We start from the raw sequence: 10,621 nt of genomic DNA, 5'->3' as shown, positions 1-10,621 counted from the left end.
TTTCATATTTTCTTGAAAATTCAGAAGGAAAAAAAACCTTTGACATACCACTAATGTAACTATATCTATAACTATTTAAGTCATCCATGATATCTATTTTTTATTGATAACCATAAAATTTACAACTAGCAAGGGAACATAAAAAGTAATAAAGAATAAATGAAGGAAGAAAAAAAGAAATGAAATCAAACGTCAATTAATAACCGTTATTTGGAAAATCAAAAGGTGGTCAAGAGGAATAAGAAATAAAATAGAGATGGCTATACAAAGGACATCGAAAACTTTATAGTGCAATAAATCAACCATCACATTCACTTAATTAAATCAATAATCAAAAATTAAATATTATAATACAAAATTTAAACTTAAAACTAATCAAACTCTAACTAGGGGAATTATATAAATATAAATATATATATATATATATATATAAAATCATAATCTTCATACACAATGAATAGTTTTACCTCTTATTTAATGTCTATGTTATGCAAATCATCAACCAATAAATATATGATAATAGAAAAAATGTTATAGACAAGATTATGAAAAATATAATGAAACTTTTTTTTTTTTTAACTCTTTATAAATTCTAGGGACTAAAATAATATTTTATCTAAAAAATTAACACGCGCAACGCACGGGTCTGCGACTAGTATATCTAAAAGTTTAAGCGTAACATTTATTGTTACTATACTCTAGCCAGCCACCTCATCCATCACATCATTAGTCTTTTTCATATTTTTTACCTTTAATTTTTTTTACTATATTAACTATATAGATATATTGACTTTACAAATTCATTTTTGGCTGTTTTAACTTTACATGTTCATCTACTTTAAATTTGATGTGATAACTATATAATAAATCAATGGAAAATGAAAACAAAAGTGTTGTCTACCTATACTCCTCTTGGGCAGTTTTAAATTTAAGGAAAAATTACACTTTGCCTACTTGTGCTTTGACCAAAAAACACTTTGCCTATCAGTAGTTTAAAAATTGGCACTTTACCCACTTGAGATTAGCTCTATTTGTATCCCGTTACCCACCTTTGTTAAAAACAAGGATAAATTTATATTTTTGTTACCATTTTATGTCTTGCTCCTCTCAAAACATAAAAAACTAAAAAATCAAGAGAAAAGAAGATCTAAAAGTTAGGTTTTGTAAAAATTAAAGCTTAACTTTTACATCTATCTATATATAAAAATGGTGTTTTTCCCTCTATGCGCATGAATCCAGTTATCAACCTTTCTTTATTCTAATAAACCTTACTAAGAAAGAGAGAATGAGAGACATCCAAAATGTGGGGGTGGTGGTGGAGGTGGTGGTGCAGTTTTTGCTGATCTCTAGGCATTGGATTTTCTTTGGTTTTCATTTCTTTATTGTTGTTTTGTTTGTTTACATTTGTGTTTGTGGTGTTGTGCTTTGCTTTGCCTAGTGTAGTAGAAATACTAAGTACTACTACTCTTTCAGCTTGAGTTCGAAGCAAGTCACAGAGAGGCTGCAAAACCCGATGATACAAACTCAAGAAGAAATGTTTAGAATTTGAGGCAACCATTATTGATGCTTAGCACGAGGCAATCCTTCTTCTTTTACAACCTCTCCTCGTCAATTCTAACTAACCACTTCTAGGAAAAGCTGCTTGATCATTCGCTCCAGCAATTCAAGCTTCAAGCCACCCCATCCTTTAGAGAAAAATAGTGAATAACGCAAAAATGTCTTGAAATTCCTCATATGGAACTGTCCACCATGTTAATTAAGTATGTAAAAGCATACAAATTTAGCTTTTAAATTTAGAGAACACAATTTCAGGAGCTGTTTTATGAGAAAACAATGAACAATATCTAAACATGGGTTGTTACAACTCGCCAAGAAAAAAATTTGCCAAAGCAACTTTCACATCATCAGCCAAACATTTAGATATACATAAAAAAAAATGTTTCACATTCCTCTTAGAAACACTGTAAGTGAAGAACTTACATATCCAAAAGTGGTAAAGCTTAAGTTTTTCTTTATATCCGAGTGGTCCACTCTTTCTGCAATACTTATCAATCATTTGACCATACGGTAACTCCGAACGGGATTGATAAAGCAACAATATGTAGCTTAAACTTCTTTCGGTGTGCCCATGGCTAAAAATGGAGTGAGATTTTTCTTTAACTCCAATATTTTAACCAATTTGACCATAACGCTTCTGAGAAGTAAGAAATTGATGAGTGTGTTAAAAATGAATGAACAAGGGGTATGAGTGGCCTAAAAATTCATATTTTGAAATTAAAATCTCTATATTTTACAATGCTTCTATTTTTTTTTTTTTTTTAAAAAAAACACACACACAAAAAAAAAAAAAAAAAAAAAAACACAAAAAAACTACTTATTTTTAAGTTTATGTTTATTTGTCAATTATCCAAGAAAAAGAAAAAAATTATAAGGAACTCAAGTTTACCAAGCTCGAGTTCCATAAAAACATTAAAAAATAAATAAATAAATACTTATTTTTAAGTTTATGTTTATTTGTCGATTATCCCAAAAAAAAAAAAAGTTATAAGGAACTTAAGTTTACGAAGCTCGAGTTCCATATTACAAGGAACTCGAGCTTGGTTATGGAACTCGAGCTTGGTGAGCTCGAGTACCATAGGAAAAAAAAAAAAAAAACACCATTTTATTTACAAAGAACTTGAACCTAGTATGCTCGAGTATCGTGTTACATGGAACTCGAGTTTATCAAGCTCAAATACCACATTATTTTTTTTAATTGCACAAATTCTAGGTCAACAGCACTACAGTGAAATGAAACTAGGAACTCAAGTACCCTTTAGAACTCGAGTTTAGTGAGCTCGAGTACATAAAAAGTGGTAGATTCCCATTTAGTTCCAAAACTTTACTTTTTTTGCTACAAATTTTACAAAGTAGTGGTATTTGTCTATTTTCATCCAGTAGAACCTCTTTAATAGGTTGTTCTTAGCTCGCTTGTCAATTGGGTATCTTCTGCCAGGAAACAGAGGCCCTTACTAACAAGTCAACATTCAATGAGCTTGTGGACCATCTTTCTTGGTCTGGCAATTATACTTGATCTTCAGACCCATATAAAAAGAAAAAAAAAAAAGTCAATGGTCTTTGAAAATGATAAATGCTTTACAGTCTTTTCCACAACCGTTGACGCCAGTCTTCGTTGACGCGCCACATCTGCTTTAAAGTGTTTTCCACAACCGCGGACGTGGCAATGTTTGATTGCTGTCTAGGAGGGTACAATTTTTTCCACGACACTTCTTTTTTTAATAATGTTTTTTATTAAAGGAGAATGAATACTATAGAAATATTAGAAATTATCGTGGTTAGAAAAAAATATATATATATTAGAAATTATCGTTGACGACGTTGAGCTACAGAAGTCTTCAAACCGAAGGAGATGGCTAGTATTATTAATTCATGATACTAACTTTTTATCATTGTGCTTTGTGCACATTGAACATGCCACTTCAAGACCCCTTTCACAGTTTCACCTACTACCATTTGTAAGATTCATTGAAACAGTGTACTTCTAATTTAAGCATGGAAGTCTTTATTTACTTGCTTATTTAATGTAAAACTAGTGTACTTTTTTAATAGAAGAGAGTAGAATATCTTGGGCCAAAACAGCCAATCACACAAAACAAGGGACTTCTTCGGGTTTTTTTAGAAAATAACTACAAAACTCAAACAATATTATTAGTTAGGCAACGTTTCAAACATATTACATTTTTAGCAATTCGACTATAGAGGAGTCGATTTTACTGTTCATATTACCTTTTTTCAAAGAAGTCGACTTCAGAGGAGTCGACTTCTTCACAAAGAAGTCGACTTCTGTACAAAGAAGTCGACTCCACTAAAGTCGACTTCCCCAAAAACCCACAGCTTCCAGGCGAAGCATTCCAGGCGAAGAACCCAGCAACACCGACGAACCCAGCATCCCAGGCGAAGCATTCCAATTTTAAGTTTCAGTCTTGGAATTCAATCTCAAAGTAAGCAAAAATAGAAATACATGTTTGATCTGATTCTCCCTCTTATATACCTACCCATGTTTTTGTTGTCTCTTTGGGTATGAGTAATAATATACGTACATATAAGTTTAGATCTTTCAATTGATTTTTTTGTTTGTTAAATGGATCCTCTGTGTTTGTATTTAAACAATACAATTTTAATAATTCAAACACTAACTCAAGCTAATTCTTGCATTGTTGTAGCGAAGAGTAGCTTTTGAACTGCTAAACGTTCTATTGGAATTTCTAAACATGGAGGTATGTTAAATTTATTTATTTTTCCCTCTTTTAACAATTAAACTTCTGGTACTTTGAAATTTTAGGTGATTTTAATAATTCAAACACTAACTCAAGCTAATTCTTGCATTGTTGTAGCAGAGACTAGCTTCTAAACTACTAAACGTTCTATTGGAATTTCTAAACATGGAGGTATGTTAAATTTATTTATTTTTCCCTCTTTTAACAATTAAACTTCTGGCACTTTGAAATTTTAGGTTAGATAGTTTGTATTTTTTATGAATTATTATGTGAACACTTTATGCTTGGGTAGGGTAGTTATTTGATAAAATGCCTAAAAGAGATATTGTATCATGTTTGTAATAATATACTTTGTAATTTTTTTTAAATTATTGGCTTGGCTATCAACTGTGATTTGATGATTGCAGGTTATCAATAAATGTGCATCATGACCACTTCATTAGAGGAGGAGGAGCAGCAATAATTGTGCAAAACAGAGAGGAAAAAGGTTTAGATATTTACTCCTTCCAAGTACAACATTATTTGGTTTCATAGTATTGTTCGTTACATATTTACATGTCCAAAGCTAAATACAAGAAAATCCTATAAGTTTGTTTGTTACATATTCCAGCACTAATTCTTGCATTGTTTTGGAACTGATAAACCTTCTATTGGAATTTCAAAAAGTGAAGGTATGTTAAATTTTGATTACCATATGTTAAATTGTTTTTTTTACCTCATGATATCTCTTATAGTTAGTAATTTATTTGAATTATCAAACCCTATATGCTCAAGCACGCATCTATATGACAAAATGCCTAAAAGAGGTATTGTATCATGTTTGAAATTTCACCTCAGTATCAGAGGATGTAGCTAACCAGTGCCTATAATCTCTCTTTGATTTGTTTCATTTGTTTGTCTTTTATTTTCTCAGGCTCAAACTCAGACCCTATCCTCTCTCTTTAATCTCAGCCAAATCTATCACCACTCTCAATTTGCTTCTGTCGCTAATGTTGCATAAGGTAATTTGTTTGTCGCTAATGTTTTGTATTCAATTCTTTATTATATAATATTTTCTCAAATTTAGTCATTGTTTTGAGACTTAGAGCAATTCTTTCTTAGTGCTATTTGATTACAATTTAGATGTCATGGAGTCAAACTTAATTTGTGTTGACAAAATTTTTGATTGGTCGATTAAAATTATGCTTGATGCTCTATTCATTCTCTAACATGACAAAAGCTGTAAACTATACATATCAAAGTCGCGTCAATGAATTTATGGTTGCAGAGCTTCTTAGTTGGTGTTCTTTGAATTGTGGTTAGCCCATGATAGGAAACTTGATGGGATCTAGAATATGAATGATTAATTTTTGGGTTTATGGTTTAGTTGTTGCTTTAGTTAAATTTATATCCCACAAAATTTTCCTACCAAAATTAAATGCAAATTGGATTTTGGGTTTTGGTTTTTATGTGGTCTTTTAATAACCTATGTTGTTGGGGGCATAACCACATAAATAAATTGCTTATTTGTTATGTTTGTTTTCATATTTAGTGTCACAGTTTTGTTTTCTTTTTTGTTTTTCTTTTTTTCTTGAGAAAGAAGCTGAATAATATTATTAAAAAAGATCAACTAAATCAGCTTGAAATATAGAAAAAGTTGTGGTTGAACGTCCTCCATCCACACTAAAAAGTTTGGAATATTAATAGTGTGTCTAGCCAAACTATGAGCAACAGAGTTCTATTTTGCTATATTGGTAGTTCTACCAATAATAAGTTGTGCAATGTGATATTGGCACCACTATTTTTTACTTTTTTGGGTACCCTTGCAACTTCTTGAAACATACAAATATATATGCATTATTTAATCACACATCCCTACATTGTGCAGTGCTTGAATGAATTTTTTAGAAGTTTTCTACTTTTATTTGTTATATACCAGAATTTGTGACTTTTTAAAAATAAATGGCAAACATAGTAGGCACACCCAACGTTTTTTCCCTTTTAACTCACACCCTTTTAATTTTCATTATTAAATACCCATCTTTATACATATTATTTTCATTCTTATTTATTTAGGGTTGTTTTTTAGTTTGGAAGACCACACAGATTTTGACTCTTTTTTTTTGGATTGTTTTTTGTTTGGAAGACTACACAAATTTTGACAACACTGCCAAGCCACAAAGCCTTTGTGAACTGCACTCAGGCATGCCTTTAGTTTTGGTTTGGCATAAACTTTTGAAACAAATGTCATAAATATCTAGATTTGTGGCTTTTGTATTCTTAATGTTTGAATAAAACCATATAGTCCAATTTAAACATGTTTCACATAAGCTTTCGAGGTCTCAGGTCATGTTGTATTTATATATGGCAAAAGATAATATCACTTTTCACCTTAGCACAATTCGTATTGGTATTTTATTTATAACTTGGATATATTGAGGTTCTTTTGTATGTGAATAATCTATTTTGTTATTTATTTCTGAATTTCATGATGAAAGCCAATGGAATACTTATTTCATGAAGATTATAGGCATATTGAACTTTTTTAAATAATTCAATAGTTGGGGTGGGGTTATTATGAAATTTATTGACATTAAAAGTGTTTGGTGCTACATTGTAAATCTTTGATGAATTGGTATAATTTGATGTTATACTTGATACTAATCTGGCAAAAAATTAAGTAGCTTGAAGAAGTTGAGAAAAGAGAAGAGCCTAAGAAAGGGAGGAAATAGATTCTTGAAAAGCATTGGATAAAGCTTGAAGATGTAAGCGCAATTGTATATTTATTCTATTTACTGGTTCTTTTGTAAAACTTATTAAACCAAATGTAAGAGCACATTATGATTATTGTAATATATTACTTCATAATATTTGTATTTATCTCATTTTTAATAATTTTATGTGTAATATTTTGATAGTTTCATCATAATTACATGTTTAATCTTATATTAGAGCCAATATAGTTTTCAATAATTGAAATTAGAGAAATGTTTAAACCTGAACATGTTAATATTTGATTTAAAACAATCCTGTGCATCGCATGGGTTAGCGACTAGTTTACATAATACCCATTGAATTTTAATAGATATTATACCACCACCCTCTTATAAAAAATAAATAAAAAAATTTATACCACCACATATTTATATTTAAATTCTTTAATATGTCATCTAGTCACCTTCTAATATTTTTCTTTGTTGTGTGCATCATTCCACTCAGGTCCACAGGAAACATATTCCTCCACAAATGGTTAAACAAATCCCTTCTAATTTTACTCAAAAAAAAAAAAAAATCCCTTCTAATTTTTTAACAACAGCATCAACAGCAAAAATCCCTTCTAAGAACATCTTTTTCTTCCAAAAGCAACCACTTTGTTTTGTCTTTTGGAGTAAAATTGCCAGTAAGTCAAGGGAAAGGGCCTAATGTGGGGACTCAACTTTTATGCGGGACAAAGGATGTGACCTTATGCCATTTAATTGGTTAGAAGTTGTTAGAGGTTTTTTTTTTTTTTTTTTNTTTTTGGTGTTTTTTTTTTTTTTTTTTTTTTTTTTTTTTTTTTTTTTTTTTTTTTCGGGTGGAAATGGAATTAAAAGCTGAGGTGGAACTGTGATGAATGATGACATTATGATGAATTAAATAATTAATTGAAATACAAATAAATAGATTGGATTTGAAAAGAAAAACAAAACAAAAACAAAAACAAAACTGAACAAAAATAATAAAAGAAAATTTAAACAACTTTCAAATGTATTTTCACAATTTTTATAAGGCAAATAAAAAATTAACAAAGTATAAACAAGTATAAATAAATCATATGTTTTTTATAATTCGATAGTTGAGAGAATGAGATTTAAACTTTGGACATCTCCGTTAGAAATACTAGAAAGTACCAATTGAATTCTCTTAATAATGACAGAGTTATTAATTAATCCTTCATGTACAAAGCACTTTAATTTACATTGGCATCATTTTTGTTTGTTTTTAGACCCCTTAAAACACAATTGGATTAACCTAGTTAACAAGTCAAGTTATTACTTAGTCCAAATTCCAGATCTAGGTTATTACAATCAAACAATCATATCATGCATAGCAGCGAAAAAATAAATAACACAAAAATATGATGACCCAGGAAAACCAAATCGGTAAAAAACCTGGGGAGGATTTAACTTAACTATCCTCAAGGTAAACTTGAATCTACTATAAAAGAATCGAAGTTTTACAATAGCGACTTAGACCACAAACATCCTATTGCTACCCACCAGTAGAATTACTGATACGACCACGTGCAAGCTCCGAGACCACAAACTGCTTCTTTCTTGGATTCTATAATAAGTACAAGCACACCCGCTTGTGTATCTTTAAGCTCTTATGGCAGCAACTGAATGATCATCAAGTTTTTGAAGAAATCTCCTTCTTGATAATTCTAAGCTTATGTGAAGGCAAGCACCTTTCAGACCTCACAAAAGATTCACACAAATAGCAATATGAGCAACCTCTAAAACGTGGCTAGGGTTTGCCTTATATACCTAGGGCAAAACATTAAACCCTAAACGTTTTAATGAGCTAGGGCTAAGTTGGAATTCTGCAAAAAAAAACATTCTGCCCAATATTCGATCGATCGAGTCTAAGCTTCGATTGATCGAGCCAGGCCGAAAGTCACTAATATTTCTGCGGTCGCTCGATTCCAACTTTACATACAACACACACACTTTGAGCAAGTCTAAACAAGACTAACAAATGTTTTATTCATGGTTTGCCAACATTACACATTAGAGTTCTAAATACATTAGTTCCTAAGTCTTTAGAACCTAACAATTTTCAACGAAAAAATATTGATTTTTCATTAACTAATATATTAATTTGCATGTTTGTGTCATTTGAACCGTTAAGTGTGCTAGGAACTTAGGAAAAGAAATGGAAATGGGCAGTTGGGCTGTGGGACTCATTTTGACAAGGCGTGGGAAAGGGGTTGAATTCAAATAAATGGTTTAGTTATTCTTTAACTAACAAGACAAAAACTTATACATCTTAATCTTGATTGAACCCCAAGTCTCTTATTCAACTATCATAAATTTTACTAGTTGAACTAACTAGAACCCACAACATATACATCTTAATCTTGATGATTGGCATGCAAAATACTTAGTGGTTGTTTGGTTTAGAGTAATAAGTGGTGTATTTTGTTTTTATTTTTAGTTTTCAGTGGAATCAACCACTAAAAATTTAGTTTGGTCTTAGTATTTGTATTTAAATTTTGTTTTTAGTATCCAAAAAAGTGAATTTGAATAAAAAAAATGAATATACCTTTTTGCAGATTTCATTTTCATTGAAAATTAATACATTTTCATTTTTGTTATATGGTTGAAAATAGTTGGGATCCACCAACTAACATATCCTACTCAATCAAGTCAAAAAAAGGCTTTCTCCAAAAAAAATAATAATAAAATAAAAATAAAAGAGAGGTGTTTTTTCCTAAAATAGGGAACAAGTGCCAAACCGGACAAGGGTGCATTTTGTACTTAAATTTTTGTGAAAATTGGTCATTTTTCTGTATTCAAATTCTAAAAATAGATACTGAAAAGTGAAAATAAAAAGTGAATACACTATTTTTTAAACCAAACACCTTCTTAATGACTAGTCACAGGTTTGAAATTCTATTTATTTATTTTATTAATAATTTACCCGATAACCCGATTAGATTTTAAAATTTTACTTAAGACCATAAAGTGGACACATGTCATTATTCTAATGAATCTAATGCAACTGGATACTAGACTCAAGCCAAGTTTACAATATGTAAGCATTAAAAAACAATTAAAGGCTAAAATTGCAAGTTTTTGTAGTTTAAAATTACGCATAAAATATAATCTTATAGATCATATAGTAAACAATATCTTATTGACACAAAATTTGATATGTATATTAACAGCATAAAGAACATGCAATTCAACGTTTAAATTTTCAAAATATGTAATAATGTTTATTTTTATTAAGTAAAGTTGTAACCTTAAGTTACAACCAATTTTGTAACTAAACCTTATCCTAAAGTTAAAAATATCCATAACCTAGAATCTAGATCAAGGAAGTCAATCTTGTACCGGAGGTTATACTAGTTTTGCCAGTGGAATGATATATTTCGGTATCTGTCAATACTGGTGTATCGTTTTGGGTTTACCGCTATTATATATATATATATATATATATATTATAATAAAAATAAAAGTTTACCATAAAATATTACCTCAATTAATTTCAAGTGATCTCAACCATTTCCTTGCAGATGACAAATTTCCCTTGCCAAATAAGAGTGCTCTGTTCCAGCATCTTTCAAATGCTAGAGTATTCTCAAAGTTTGATCTTAAAGC

At 30.0% G+C, this 10,621-nt stretch overlaps 1 long non-coding RNA gene across 3 annotated transcripts; it reads left to right on the top strand.

Moving 5' to 3' along the window:
* The first annotated feature begins 4,208 nt into the window (after nucleotides 1-4,208).
* LOC112033356 (uncharacterized) lies at nucleotides 4,209-7,136 on the top strand. Of its 3 annotated transcripts, XR_010631490.1 has the most exons (5): nucleotides 4,209-4,277; nucleotides 4,398-4,448; nucleotides 4,685-4,764; nucleotides 4,888-5,278; nucleotides 6,941-7,136. It is a non-coding gene; the product is annotated as an uncharacterized LOC112033356 (long non-coding RNA). The 3 variants fall into 3 exon arrangements; XR_010631488.1 differs by having other exon boundaries at nucleotides 4,685-5,278; XR_010631489.1 differs by having other exon boundaries at nucleotides 4,222-4,277; nucleotides 4,395-4,448; nucleotides 4,685-5,278.
* Nucleotides 7,137-10,621: the final 3,485 nt, after the last annotated feature.

Source organism: Quercus suber, unplaced genomic scaffold, assembly GCF_002906115.3.
Source record: "Quercus suber isolate HL8 unplaced genomic scaffold, Cork oak 2.0 scaffold_218, whole genome shotgun sequence".
NCBI classification, from domain to species: domain Eukaryota; kingdom Viridiplantae; phylum Streptophyta; class Magnoliopsida; order Fagales; family Fagaceae; genus Quercus; species Quercus suber.
Note: the sequence above shows the minus strand (reverse complement) of the source record. Positions and strands in the feature narration are given on the sequence as shown.